At 45.0% G+C, this 15,243-nt stretch overlaps 1 pseudogene across 1 annotated transcript in view; it reads left to right on the top strand.

Moving 5' to 3' along the window:
- The window catches only part of LOC311115941 (tripartite motif-containing protein 16-like), a 34,142-nt pseudogene extending 18,971 nt beyond the window's left edge, over positions 1 to 15,171 (top strand). Inside the window, exons 4-9 of the transcript in view lie at positions 4,878 to 5,477; positions 5,891 to 5,986; positions 12,372 to 12,605; positions 12,710 to 12,869; positions 12,995 to 13,054; positions 13,291 to 15,171. The product of the transcript in view is annotated as a tripartite motif-containing protein 16-like (transcript). The remainder of the gene's footprint in view (positions 1 to 4,877; positions 5,478 to 5,890; positions 5,987 to 12,371; positions 12,606 to 12,709; positions 12,870 to 12,994; positions 13,055 to 13,290) is intronic.
- Positions 15,172 to 15,243: the final 72 nt, after the last annotated feature.

Here is a 15,243-nt window from a genome sequence, read left to right as displayed (position 1 = left end):
AACCAACAAAGAGCCCTCAGAATAAAGGGTTTTGAACATGCCCAAACAATGGCCCAAAAAATGAGAAATTACCCGGCTCTTCACAAGCACTTTGTAGTGTATGATGAATTATGACTTTGCTAATGTTTTCAAGTGGAACCTGAGAGGATGTTTATTCAGTTTCAGAGGGAGCCGTTTTAGAGGGACACCCCATAGAACAGAGGGAGTCTGTGTGTTGTAGACAGGGGATTGGTCAGTATGGGGAACTATGCACTTCAACAACTATCTGAATTGTCACTCGAGCTCCAAAAGAGAGACTACACAATTATTACTATTAGTGATGGTGTTATTACTGCACACAGGACTTTCACCAGGGAAGTGAGGGTGTTATTACTGCACACAGGGCAGTCACCAGGGAAGTGAGGGTGTTATTACTGCACACAGGGCAGTCACCAGGGAAGTGAGGGTGTTATTACTGCACACAGGGCAGTCACCAGGGAAGTGATGGTGTTATTACTGCACACAGGGCAGTCACCAGGGAAGTGAGGGTGTTATTACTGCACACAGGGCAGTCACCAGGGAAGTGAGGGTGTTATTACTGCACACAGGGCAGTCACCAGGGAAGTGAGGGTGTTATTACTGCACACAGGGCAGTCACCAGGGAAGTGAGGGTGTTATTACTGCACACAGGGCAGTCACCAGGGAAGTGATGGTGTTATTACTGCACACAGGGCAGTCACCAGGGAAGTAATGGTGTTATTACTGCACACAGGGCAGTCACCAGGGAAGTGAGGGTGTTATTACTGCACACAGGGCAGTCACCAGGGAAGTGATGGTGTTATTACTGCACACAGGGCAGTCACCAGGGAAGTGATGGTGTTATTACTGCACACAGGGCAGTCACCAGGGAAGTGAGGGTGTTATTACTGCACACAGGGCAGTCACCAGGGAAGTGAGGGTGTTATTACTGCACACAGGGCAGTCACCAGGGAAGTGAGGGTGTTATTACTGCACACAGGGCAGTCACCAGGGAAGTGATGGTGTTATTACTGCACACAGGGCAGTCACCAGGGAAGTGAGGGTGTTATTACTGCACACAGGGCAGTCACCAGGGAAGTGAGGGTGTTATTACTGCACACAGGGCAGTCACCAGGGAAGTGATGGTGTTATTACTGCACACAGGGCAGTCACCAGGGAAGTGAGGGTGTTATTACTGCACACAGGGCAGTCACCAGGGAAGTGAGGGTGTTATTACTGCACACAGGGCAGTCACCAGGGAAGTGATGGTGTTATTACTGCACACAGGGCAGTCACCAGTGGACAATACAGGATACAGCCAGTTCATAGAGGAGCTGAAGGTGCTTTATGCTCAATACTGGCCAGAGGATGCAGGAGCACTGTATGGAGAAACAGTGATAGAATCTCTCTGCCAGAGGTTTGGCATTGGCAGTCCACGTACGGTCATACGGGCCTACAGGCAGTACAGGGACACTGATGGTAATGATAAAGGAGACTTTCCAGATGGACTTAAAGAGATGTTGATGGAGGTCAGCACCATCCCCATCTCCAGATGGACTTAAAGAGATGTTGATGGAGGTCAGTACCATCCCCATCTCCAGATGGACTTAAAGAGATGTTGATGGAGGTCAGCACCATCCCCATCTCCAGATGGACTTAAAGAGATGTTGATGGAGGTCAGCACCATCCCCATCTCCAGATGGACTTAAAGAGATGTTGATGGAGGTCAGCACCATCCCCATCTCCAGATGGACTTAAAGAGATGTTGATGGTGGTCAGCACCATCCCCATCTCCAGTGCAGAAGGCCAGCAGGGATTTTCTCAAATGAATCTGATTTGCACCTCAACCCGCGCCTCTCTGCATACCTCCACCATATCAGGGCTACTCTTTCTGAACCTTGTTGGCCCACCCCTGACCAAATTCAACCCAGTCCCCTATGTGAGGTCATGGATTGCTAAAGGACCCAGATGTGTCACAGACACCAGGAGCAAAACAAGAGATAGGGAGGAGAAGACGCACCAGGAAATGGCCGTGTTGTGGAAGGTTCTGGAAAACTTTACAAACTTGTTCTGTCCTGTGAAGTTAATCTGAATATGCGCTTCATATTATCAGATAGGCAGGAGGCCTATATACTATAATATGTGTTCTGCTGTAGCATACATTGATTTATTTTATTTGAAGTATATTCTGATATCAAATCAAATGTTTGTCCTACAGTGATGTCTTGAAAAGTATATGAAATGTGAGTATTGTAAGCCCCACCTCTGAGTATATGAAATGTGAGTATTGTAAGCCCCACCTCTGAGTATATGAAATGTGAGTCTTGTAAGCCCCACCTCTGAGTATCTGTTCATATGCATATGGAGGGTGTTCTGCAGTGACACCTAAAAATGTTGCTGTACATTGATGTCTTGAAAATTAGGCTGTAAGAAATTCAGACTTGTAAGCCCCACAGCTACACTTGAGTATGTGGGCATAGTATATGTTGGAGACAAACGCGTGGCCGACGCGTGACAGTGGCTGTGTGAGAAGCACGCCTGTATCTCTCACATAACTAGAATGAGATTCACTTTCTATGATCTCTCTCCCTCTCTGCTCTGATAGACAGGAGCCTGAACTCTCATCTCTCAAGCGTTGCACTTCATCATTTATTTAGACTCTATGCTGGAGGCCACCAAAATATTGGATCAACTTCCAAATATTGTTTTACAAAAGAGAGAGAGAGAGAGATAGGCTTTTGGCACGAGTGCATCGGCCATCACCAGTGAGGGAGCTGTGCATCGTTGGGTGAGTCAGTGAAAATGGAAAGCATTTTTAGGACTATAATTTCCTCCTCATATTGTAGCCTACAATATGTGTCTCCACACACCTAGGCCTCGGCTATTGATGGATTCAAGACAAGGTCGTTTTTATTGATCTCTGATTCTCAGTTTGTCAGTGTAGCCTGCCATTTCCATCATTTGTGTGGTATTAACAAATACTCCAAAGTCTCGTCATGTAAAATCACATAGAATTGCATGAAATGCGTTTCTAAAAGGCCAACATTTTCTCGGCCATTAAGCTACTAAAAATGTCCCCCATGTGTCCAACTTCTGGAAGTGCCTCTACTCTACTGCTCTATGCCACTACCCAAATGTGATGATATGAATGCAATGCTTTATCATAAAGGATATATATATTTTTATGCATTCCAGTACCTCAGATCCCCCAGGTCACCACCCTCTCCTGCTCACTGTTTGTAAAATAAGGTGCAGGACGGCAGATTAATTCCCTTCAGTGATATTACTTGCTGACACGTTTTGGAGAAAGCTTCTTCGTCAAAGCACTATTGTAAACAGGGTTAGAATGTTACAAATACACATTGACATTGAAAGGGAAGCATGATTATAGATTCACATTTAAAATCCTCAGAATTCATACAGTATAGAACACCATCTAGAAGACATAGACATATCATTACATACAGTATAGAACACCATATAGAAGACATAGACATATCATTACATACAGTATAGAACACCATCTAGAAGACATAGACATATCATTACATACAGTATAGAACACCATATAGAAGACATAGACATATCATTACATACAGTATAGAAAACCATATAGAAGACATATACATATCATTACATACAGTATAGAACACCATCTAGAAGACATAGACATATCATTACATACAGTATAGAACACCATCTAGAAGATATAGACATATCATTACATAGAGTATAGAACACCATATAGAAGACATAGACATATCATTACATACAGTATAGAACACCATATAGAAGACATAGACATATCATTACATACAGTATAGAACACCATATAGAAGACATAGACATATCATTACATAGAGTATAGAACACCATATAGAAAACATAGACATATCATTACATACAGTATAGAAAACCATATAGAAGACATATACATATCATTACATACAGTATAGAACACCATCTAGAAGACATAGACATATCATTACATACAGTATAGAACACCATCTAGAAGATATAGACATATCATTACATACAGTATAGAACACCATATAGAATACATAGACATATCATTACATACAGTATAGAACACCATATAGAAGACATAGACATATCATTACATAGAGTATATCATAGATGACGTGTATAAATCCTTCCTTTATATTTCCTGTAACACTTTCCATTCCAGTAGCCTTATTACTGGCTAGGGTTACTGCTGCTAGTACAGTGGAAGAATGAGGCATCACAGTACTTTTACACCACTGGACTAACAGGAATAATTACACACCAATAAACACACTGTAATGTAAAGTGTTACATCATTCTCAATGATCAGTCAATACATACGGTATTCATTTCAGCTACAGTACATTGTATCCATTTCAAGTCCCCCCTCCCCCATTGTAGCTAATTATCTATAACACATTGTACAGTTTTACAACCACGTATTAGTTATTATGGATGGTTATAGTTAGTGTCATAGCACAAGTTTAAGGCATTACAAAATTAATTAAAAGCATTATACAAATGTACTTCATAGAAACTGTTACCCTTTATGTATTCTAACCACTCTATTTAATGTATTCCATATTAAGGGCTCTAACCTAGGAACACAAATCTTTGTCTCTATTAACATTGTGTACAGTTCTCTCCCTCTCTCTCTCTCTCTCTCTCTCTCTCTCTCTCTCTCTCTCTCTCTCTCTCTCTCTCTCTCTCTCTCTCTCTCTCTCTCTCACTCTCCCTCTAACCCCTCCCTCCCTCTAACCCCACCCCTCTGGTAGAACCAGGAAGTCCCTCCCCCTCTCACAAACTCTCTTCTGTGGAAACGAAACTTATCTGATTCTCTGTGTCGTCTGTCTGTGTGAGAGTGAACAACCGTCCAAATGGCTCAGCAGGGAGTTTTGCTGGACCAGGACCAGTTCTGTTGTTCTGTCTGTCTGGATCTACTGAAGGAGCCAGTGGCTATTCCCTGTGGACACAGTTACTGTAGAAGCTGTATTGAGGGCTGCTGGGATCAGGATGTTCTGAAAGGGGTCTATAGCTGTCCTCAGTGCAGAGAGACCTTCACTCCAAGGCCTAATCTGAGGAAAAATAAAATGTTGGCTGAGTTGGTGGAGAAACTGAAGAAGACAGGACTCCAGGCTGCTCCCCCTCCTGCTTTGTGCTATGCTGGACCTGGAGATGTGGCGTGTGATGTCTGCACTGGGACCAGAAATCAGAAAGCCCTCATGTCCTGTCTGGCGTGTCTGGCCTCTTACTGTGAGACTCACCTCCAATCTCACTATGAATCTCCTGCTTTGAAGAAGCACAAGCTGGTCAAAGCCACCGCACAACTACAGGAGAAGATCTGCTCTGATCATGACAAACTGCTGGAGGTTTTCTGTCGTACCGATCAGCAGTGTATCTGTCTGCTGTGTGTGATGGATGAACATAAAGGCCATGAAACAGTGTCAGCTGCAGCAGAGAGGACTGAGAAACAGGTAAGACCAGAACTACTTGTTGGTGACTGTCTGATAAACAAATAATTAAAGATACAGTAGGAATTAAGGTTGTTTGAATATGAGATCATTCAAGTGATATCGATCCACGGCAGAACAAATATGAACACAAACCTTGATTATATAGATATGCTAACCCAGATTCTCCAAATGTATCACCATTTTCTAAAGTCAAACACCATTATCATTCGTTATCAAACACCCAATCAGCTCCCGTGTTTTGTGCACTGTTAAAACTATAATCATTCACATAACAACTTAATAATATAATTTCACACAGACACTTCCTCAACATTTTAATCCCTATCTTCAATGTGCCCTATGTCCCATTACTATACTATTGATCTACTGGACAAATAAAGCTTGATAGCTCATTGAAGAGTGATTCTCCACAGAGGCAGCTGGGGATGAGTCAGCAGAAAGTCCAGCAGAGATTCCAGGAGAGAGAGAAGGAGCTGAAGGAGCTCCAACAGGCTGTGGAGTGTCTCAAGGTGAGTATTGTTGACCAGAGGAGACACAGCATTTCACTTCTCTCCTCCAGTCAGAGAGAGAGAGAGAGATGCCCCTATCCAATCCCACTGGCTCCACTGTTGGGAACAGGCTGTCTGGACCCCTTTCAGAGAATAGACTGCTTAATGTAACCGGCGGAATATGAACCCGGGTCTACTGAGGGAGAAACCAACATCTTGACCGTTTCACCAAGAGGACATTCCCTATTGGGCTGAGGGCCGACACTGATTTTGAAGTCGAAGGCGGGGCCACCTCATCACATAACCATGAGTAACCATGACCGACTCATGTCCCCTATACATTAACATGGAGCTCTCTCTCTCTCTCTCTCTCTCTCTCTCTCTCTCTCTCTCTCTCTCTCTCTCTCTCTCTCTCTCTCTCTCTCTCTCTCTCTCTCAATTGAATTGAATTGAATTCAAAGGGCTTTATTGGCATGGGAAACATATGTTTACATTGCCACAGCAAGTGAAATAAATAATAAACAAAAGTGAAATAAACAACCAGAAATTAACAGTAAACATTACACTCACAAAAGTTTCAATGGAATAGAGACTTTCAAATGTTATAACTCAAGTGCAAACAGAGTGAGCCATTCGCCAGACTGAGTTCTGGAGGTGAAATGGAAATGAATGAGGGAGAGTTAAGTGAGGTAGAAGGTGTGGTGAAGAGCTCAGAACCAGAGCCTGGCATCAATGGACATGATAAAGAAGAATCTGGTGCAGTAGGAGATACATTGTTGGACAAAGTGGATCCATACCTTTTGGCAGATCCGTTTGTGGTTTCAGGGTGGGTGGGAAAGGAGTTGGGTGCAGTTGAATCAGTGAAGGTAACCTGTAGTGATATTTGTTTGTGTTTCGTTTGGTGGGACGCAGACCCGGTGGTGAGCGTGGTGAAACAGAGGAGTCACTGTCAGTCCTTTTGAGTTTTGAGTCTTTACCCGACAAAGTAATGTTAGGATATATCAGTTATCCTGAAAGAGCTTTTGTGGCGAATCCACTGTGCTGATTCAGGTGCAACGTTTATGGTCATGTTGCAGCAGTTTGTAGGAGGGAGATTCCAAGATGTGGGAAGTGTGCAGGAGGGCATGGGATAGAGGATTGTGTAGTTTCGGTCGATAAAGTTGTGTGTGTCAACTGTTGGGATGCCCATGTTGCTGGGGATCTGAAGTGTCCGGTGCGAGAGAGGCAGGTTGAGGTGGCTAGAGTCAGAGTAGTGCAGAAGGTGTCGTATGCTGAGGCAGTGAAGGAAGTAGAGGAGGATGGGTCAAGGGTGAGAGATCCTGAGAGGATCCCTGTGAGTAGTAGATCTGTGCCAGCACAGAGGGATAGGCCAACGAGTGATATATGCTTCAGTAAAGTTAGCTTCTTAGCATTCATAGCAATGGTTATCAACTGTACCGTAGAAATGGAACGTAAATCACAGAAAATAGATGTTGTGGTGGCAGCTGCAGAGTAGTATTTGGGCATACAAGATTAGACTTCAGAAGAGTTACAGGGTGTGTTGAGTGGTGGTGTCCCGTCCTCCCAGGCCGTTGGCATGGTGCAGGAGCAGATAGGGTCAAAGTAGTGGAATGGGGTAGTGGGTATTTAATGAGTGTAGGGTTAGTTGGAAGGGTGTTTTTTTATTATTATTATAATTTCCCCTTTTCCCATTTTGTGTCACAAAGTATAATGGATTTATATTATAGTCCAGTTGGGGGCGGTAATGCAACATATTGGATGCCAACCGCCGTTAAACACCAAAGAAGAAGAACCGTTACATTATGTCTATGTACAGTATTGTAACGGTTTGAGGTTGGGGGGGTTGGAAGGGATTTTGGGGATGGTGGAGGGTCTATTAGAAGTTAGTAGGGCTCTTCTTTATTTTCTCAGAAGTACTGAGTTAGGTAGGAGGATTCAGAAATGTTGGAAACCGTGATTGACCACACACTCCAGCACAGTAGGTGGCGGCATGCACCTTTAACGTTGGTTTGTGGACCGCCATTATATCATAGAAGAAGAAGTTGTTTGTGTGAGAGATTTGTGTTTCTTGAGGATGGCTACTATTCTTTTTTCTTTTGGTTCTTGCGTATTTTCTGAATGTATTTTCTCATGGTGGAGGGTTTGTTTATTGGTTTCCACTGTTTATCGTTTAGAGTTGAGGGGGGAGTAGGGGTAGTTTGTTAGGGCGGCGTGATGGCCTCAACCGAGTGGAGAAGAAACGCTGTCGCTTCGGGTCCGTTCCGGAGAAAGGTGTGGAGGAAGTTTTGCTCATGGTCGGCGAACAGGTTGGAGCGGAACATCTGGACTCTGCATCCAGAATGAACCAGGCGGTGGTTGTGTTAATGAAAAAGGTTTGTCTTGTTGTGAGGGGTGTGTTGGTGCAGATGTCGCCTCTTTCGATAAGAGTTGTGGTGGCTAATCTGCCTCCGTTTATTGCTTCCGAACAGACCGCAAGTAGTTGGTTAGTTTTGGTAAATTTGCAAGTGGTTTCCGTGTGCTCTCGGCTGGGTGCCAAGCGGAATCCGTTAAACATGTCTCTTTTCGTAGACAAGTATTTGTTTCTTAACAAACGTCAAGGTTACACAGGGGAGGGGTGGAACGCAGGGTTTGCTAGCACAGATAGTTTTGGGTGTTTCTAGTGTGGGGATCATCAGTTATAGGCTACAAGCAGCAATATGATTGATAGGTAGGACAGGTATTGAACCCAAATAATCCCTACTCAGATGCGCTAACCTCAACCCTAGTAAACATGCATTATAAAAACCTTCTATATAAAATTATCTCATATTGGGAGTAAATAGCCTCTGAATAGAAAAGAAAAAACACTGCATCTTCCAGCCCACCAATAAATGACATAATGCAACCGTTGCGGTTAGCATATTTACCTCAACATGCCCCTCGCTTGCCTGAGAAGGCAGAGTGCTCGATGCTGGTTGATGAATTTGACAATTAATATACTAGGAAAATACGTTTTTGTCGACCAGAGGTGACTGAATTAATGTTCAGGCGTATTGATAATCATTATAGTAATTAAGTATAATTTCTAAACATTACCATAAAAACAGGTAATAATAAACATGACTCATCATTATATTACTTCACAGTAATGTGTTAAATGCTTTTTCAGTCCTTCCTCTTGCGTTAGCAGTGTGGAAAGGGACAGTAAAAAGCTCAGGCAGGAGGAGTTTTCCTGTGAAACGAACCCACAACCCTGGTGTTGCAAGCGCCATGCTCTACCAACTGAGCTACACGGTAGTAGTGCATGGCCAAGTGGTGGTGCGCAGGCCGTGGAGAAAGCGGTGGTGGGGAGGGTTGCAGCTGGGCTACATGAGCTGAGGCAGGTTTCTGTAGTAACAGAGACTCCGGTGGGCGAAGGCTTGGTGGGCTCATCCCAGGAAATATTGCCTGTCATTGGGGAAGATGCTCTGATCAGGGGGGAAGTGCAGGGGGGCAGAGACTGGGGAGGAGGAGGACGGTACCGTGCCAATGGAGGAGGAGGAAGAGGGGGGAGGTGAGTCTGTGGGAGCGGAGGACAAGGCGTCTCGTTTTCAGACGGCTCATTGGATCCAGAGCTGACAGCCAGTCAGGCTGAGGGCCCAGTATATACGGTGAGAGAACTTTCTAGGTTCCTGATGGAGACTAAAGGGGAAAAAGAAGGTTCTGCTGGAGTCTTATTTGATTGATCCTGGAAGGTTTGTAAGGTCAGTACAACACGTGATGAAGAATGAGGGGTTTAGTGTCCTCTCACCCAGGAAGCGGTATAGGCTGAGAAAATGTGTCATGGGTTCTTAAGGGCATGTCTTCAGAATCTGCTTAAATTGATGTTTTTTTCTGGCATGGCGGCTTTATGGGCTTCTCTACTGGTTTCTGATTGTGGTGATTTCCCTCCCACCTCTTATGGAGATTTCACGGTTAGACTTCCTTAACATGAACGGCGGCAAAGACTGGGGGAATATGTCAACCAAAAACATTTAAATGCCATGGCAGAAATCTTAGTGCAGGGGTAGCAAAAGAGGTGTGTAAGGGTAGGTTGTTAGTGTTTAGAGCCCAAATAATGACCTTGTCTTTGCTTTCATAAATGTGTCTGCACCTGGTCCTCTGTAGCTCAGCTGGTAGAGCACGGCGCTTGTAACGCCAGGGTAGTGGGTTCGATCCCCGGGACCACCCATACACAAAAAAAATAATATATATATATATGCACGCATGACTGTAAGTCGCTTTGGATAAAAGTGTCTGCAAAATGGCACATTATATTATATTATAGTACAGGGCTCAGTTCTCTGTTTCACCAGAGGGGTTGGAAAAACAGAGTGGGGAAACCAAGAAAATCCCTTGTTTTACGTTTGTCTGATGGGTGGGTAACTTCTGTTGTGGGGGAGATGAGGGAGCCTGATGGGTGGGTAACTTCTGTTGTGGGGGAGATGAGGGAGCCTGATGGGTGGGTAACTTCTGTTGTGGGGAGATGAGGGAGCCTGGTGGGTGGGTAACTTCTGTTGTGGGGAGATGAGGGAGCCTGATGGGTGGGTAACTTCTGTTGTGGGGAGATGAGGGAGCCTGATGGGTGGGTAACTTCTGTTGTGGGGAGATGAGGGAGTCTGATGGGTGGGTAACTTCTGTTGTGGGGGAGATGAGGGAGCCTGATGGGTGGGTAACTTCTGTTGTGGGGAGATGAGGGAGCCTGATGGGTGGGTAACTTCTGTTGTGGGGAGATGAGGGAGCCTGATGGGTGGGTAACTTCTGTTGTGGGGGAGATGAGGGAGCCTGATGGGTGGGTAACTTCTGTTGTGGGGAGATGAGGGAGCCTGATGGGTGGGTAACTTCTGTTGTGGGGAGATGAGGGAGCCTGATGGGTGGGTAACTTCTGTTGTGGGGAGATGAGGGAGCCTGATGGGTGGGTAACTTCTGTTGTGGGGAGATGAGGCTGCGGCTGTGGAGTTGTACTCTGATTTATAGAGGGCATAACTCTGTGATCCTGGGTGTTCTCAGGTTCTGCTCACAGACCTTTCCAAACTCTCTCTGTCACAGATAAATCAAATAGACATTTCCCTGGCCTTTCACAAACTCTCAGCTGCCGTCTCTCAGACGGTCTGCCTGTGGATCTTTATAAAAAGTTCTGGGGAATTATTGGACAGAACGTGTGTTGTGTGAGTGCGTCGGGGTGGGGGAGCTGTCGCTAAGCTGTAGACGGGAGGCTTTGACTCTCCTGCCCAAAATAGGGGATTTGAGCGACATAAAGAACTGGAGGCCTGTGGCATTGCTCTGTTTGGACTATAAGATGGACGGGAAACTGTGTATCAGGACCCCTAATCACAGACAATCGGTTCATAATCAGGAGAAAGCCTTTGATAGGGTGGACCATGAATATCTGTTCAATGTGTAGTTTTGGTTGTGGGGAGAATTTTGTGGCCTGTGTTCAAATGTTGTACGCTGGGGCTTCATGTATGGTCAAGGTGTGGGGAGGGCTCAGTAGGCCAGTCTGGGTAGGGAGGGGCATTCACCAGGGACAGTTCCATCGTTCTGACTCAAAGCGGAGCAGAGGATACTGTACCGTACGGAGGTGGGCTGGAGGGAACCAGCATGTGCTCTGTTGAGGAGGGCTGGTGGTTTGGGGCTGGATCAGCAGATCTTCATCATGCGGCAGGAGAGACTCAATACAGCAGGGGTCTCTGATTTCTATGCTGCAGTACTGAGGGCTGGAGCAGCCTGAGGAGGGGCCACCACCGTTTCCACCACTGCAAGTGACAGCAGAGACTGGGGACTGGCAGGAGAGTCTGGAGGACTTACTGACTTTTAACACTCTGAGCTTAGTGGGAGTGAAGGGGCATCAGTGGCAGGGGGTTGTGGGGGCTGAGAGCATGGCAGGGTATAGGTGGAGGGGCTCTATAAGCTCCCAGTGCTGGAAAGGTCAGGGGTCGTCCAGTGGAGGGTATTACATGGAGCCCTGGACACCAATAGCTGGTTGGCTCGGGTTGACCTGGGAGTTGGGGAGGGGTGTCCGTTTTCTGCAATGACAGACTGTTCATCATGTTTTTTCTGTGTTGCCAGGGTAATGCCATTACTGTTGACGCCTTAGGGTTGAGTTTGAGTTGTACAAAATGATCAACAGTGTGGAGATGTTTCAGGAGGTATGGGGGCTCAGGGGGGCTGTCTGTACGGCTGGAGAGGAGGGGTTGGATGGACGGTTGGAATGTGGTGCTGGTTGGTGTATTGTACTGTGGTGTTGGGTACTGGATAATGTGATTGTGTGGAGGTTGTGGTGGCACGCTATGTGCTTTTAGGGGTGGGGGTGTTAGTGTAATGAGGATGGCTCATTAAAGTAAGACAAGTCAGTCTCTCTCTCTCTCTCTCTCTCTCTCTCTCTCTCTCTCTCTCTCTCTCTTAACAGAGCTCTGCACAGGCAGCAGTGGAGGACAGTGATAAGATCTTTACTGAGCTGATCCGCTCCATTGAGAGAAGGCGCTCTGAGGTGAAGGAGCTGATCAGAGCCCAAGAGAAGGCTCAAGTGAGTCAAGCTGAAGGACTCCTGGAGCAACTGGAGCAGGAGATAGCTGAGCTGAGGAAGAGAAGCACTGAGCTGGAGCAGCTCTCACACACAGAGGATCACATCCATTTCCTCCAGGTAACTCAACTGCCTTGATACATGTGATATGAAATTAAAACTCTCAATCATTTGGTTCTGCTCTCTCTCTCTCTCTCTCTCTCTCTCTCTCTCTCTCTCTCCAGAGTTATCAGTCTCTCTCCGGTACCAGTGTATCTTCAGACTTACCCAGCATCGTTGTCCGTCCTCTTCAGTACTTTGGAGATGTGAGTAAGACTGTGTCTGAACTGAGAGAGAAACTAGAAGACGTCCTTAAAGGAGAATGGACCAAGATCTCCACTACAGGTGTGTTGAAAATAATAAGATCATCAACTTTAGACCATTGAAAGTTCCCTACTAGTCATATACATGTGGAATTTGGTATGATGATAACATTCCCTCTCTCTGTGAATGTGTTTGTGTGTCTGTAGTGAATATAGTGGATGTTGTACTGCCTCCAGAGCCCAAGACCAGAGAACAGTTCTTACAATGTGAGTCTCTTTATTCTGAAGTAACTAACAGTCTCTTTTTACTGACACTCCTAACAATCCCTCTAGAAATATATAGCAATAGTAGATCTAATCAAAGACTGGGTATCTATCTGACTCCTCATATTTCTCTGATTTGATCTCTGCTGTGCTCTAATCAAAGACAGGGTAGATACAGTATCTGACTTAACTTATTGTTCTAACTCCCCTCATTGGTCTCTGCTCTGCTCTTCTCCCAGATTCCTGTCAGCTCACACTGGACCCAAACACAGCACACACACGCCTCTCTCTGTCTGAAGGGAACAGAAAGGTGACCTATACAGGCCAAGTCCAACCATATCCTGTTCATCCAGACAGATTCAACAACTACTATCATGTTCTGTGTAGAGAGGGTCTGTCTGGACGCTGTTACTGGGAGGTGGAGTGGAGTGGGGAGTGGGTTGTTACAGCAGTCTCATATAAAGACATCAGCAGAACAGGGACAGATGGTGGATTTGGAGATAATAACAAGTCCTGCTGTTTACAGTGTTATAGTGGTAGTTATTGGTTCAGACACAATAATGTTGGGACTAAAGTATCAGGCCCTCAGTCCTCCAGAGTAGGAGTGTACCTGGATCACAAGGCAGGTACTCTGTCCTTCTACAGTGTCTCTGACACAATGACCCTCCTCCACAGAGTCCAGACCACATTCACTCAGCCCCTCTATCCTGGGTTTTCTCTCAATGGTACTGCTGAGCTGGTTAAACTGTAGTAGGGTCCACATAGATACTAGTCATGCTGGTGTAGTCTATAGCTGAGCTGGTTAAACTGTAGTAGGGTCCACATAGATACTAGTCATGCTGGTGTAGTCTATAGCTGAGCTGGTTAAACTGTAGTAGGGTCCACATAGATACTAGTCATGCTGGTGTAGTCTATAGCTGAGCTGGTTAAACTGTAGTAGGGTCCACATAGATACTAGTCATGCTGGTGTAGTCTATAGCTGAGCTGGTTAAACTGTAGTAGGGTCCACATAGATACTAGTCATGCTGGTGTAGTCTATAGCTGAGCTGGTTAAACTGTAGTAGGGTCCACATAGATACTAGTCATGCTGGTGTAGTCTATAGCTGAGCTGGTTAAACTGTAGTAGGGTCCACATAGATACTAGTCATGCTGGTGTAGTCTATAGCTGAGCTGGTTAAACTGTAGTAGGGTCCACATAGATACTAGTCATGCTGGTGTAGTCTATAGCTGAGCTGGTTAAACTGTAGTAGGGTCCACATAGATACTAGTCATGCTGGTGTAGTCTATAGCTGAGCTGGTTAAACTGTAGTAGGGTCCACATAGATACTAGTCATGCTGGTGTAGTCTATAGCTGAGCTGGTTAAACTGTAGTAGGGTCCACATAGATACTAGTCATGCTGGTGTAGTCTATAGCTGAGCTGGTTAAACTGTAGTAGGGTCCACATAGATACTAGTCATGCTGGTGTAGTCTATAGCTGAGCTGGTTAAACTGTAGTAGGGTCCACATAGATACTAGTCATGCTGGTGTAGTCTATAGCTGAGCTGGTTAAACTGTAGTAGGGTCCACATAGATACTAGTCATGCTGGTGTAGTCTATAGCTGAGCTGGTTAAACTGTAGTAGGGTCCACATAGATACTAGTCATGCTGATGGTGATGGTCCCCAGATGTGATGATTCATTCTGCTCTGTTTTTATGTACAATGATTTGATTGATTTGATCTTCAGAAGATGTTGTGAATTACAATTCAATGCATTCATATTTTTTTAAGTGCAATGTTTTAATCTTATATATTCACATTAATCATGATGTATGCTGTTAATGTATGTTGGTTGTCATTCAGAACCATTGATTTTTTTTCTCAATTGGTTCTCTGTCTCAATGTCATTTTCCTCAGTATCATGGAACAGGTAGTGTTACTTACTTGCTAATTGAACTATATGGGCCGGTTTCCCGGACACAGATGAAGCCTAGTCCTAGAGTAAAAAGCATGTTCAATGGAGATGTCCGGGAAACCGACCCTAAGTTTGGCATCTTTTATTCTCCCATCCTGCTCAGTCAAGCAACATTAAACCTGTCCAGCAGGTGGTGCTATTAACCAAACAATAAAAACCCAGCAGATATCTTGACTTGCCACTCAGTATATCAGTAATGTTCAGAATTGTACTTTAATATCATTGGAAATTGATGGTCT

Source organism: Coregonus lavaretus (assembly GCF_964263955.1).
Source record: "Coregonus lavaretus genome assembly, contig: HAP1_SCAFFOLD_3187, whole genome shotgun sequence".
NCBI classification, from domain to species: domain Eukaryota; kingdom Metazoa; phylum Chordata; class Actinopteri; order Salmoniformes; family Salmonidae; genus Coregonus; species Coregonus lavaretus.
The sequence above is the reverse complement of the archived record's forward strand: the minus strand, read 5'-3'. Positions and strand labels throughout refer to the sequence as shown.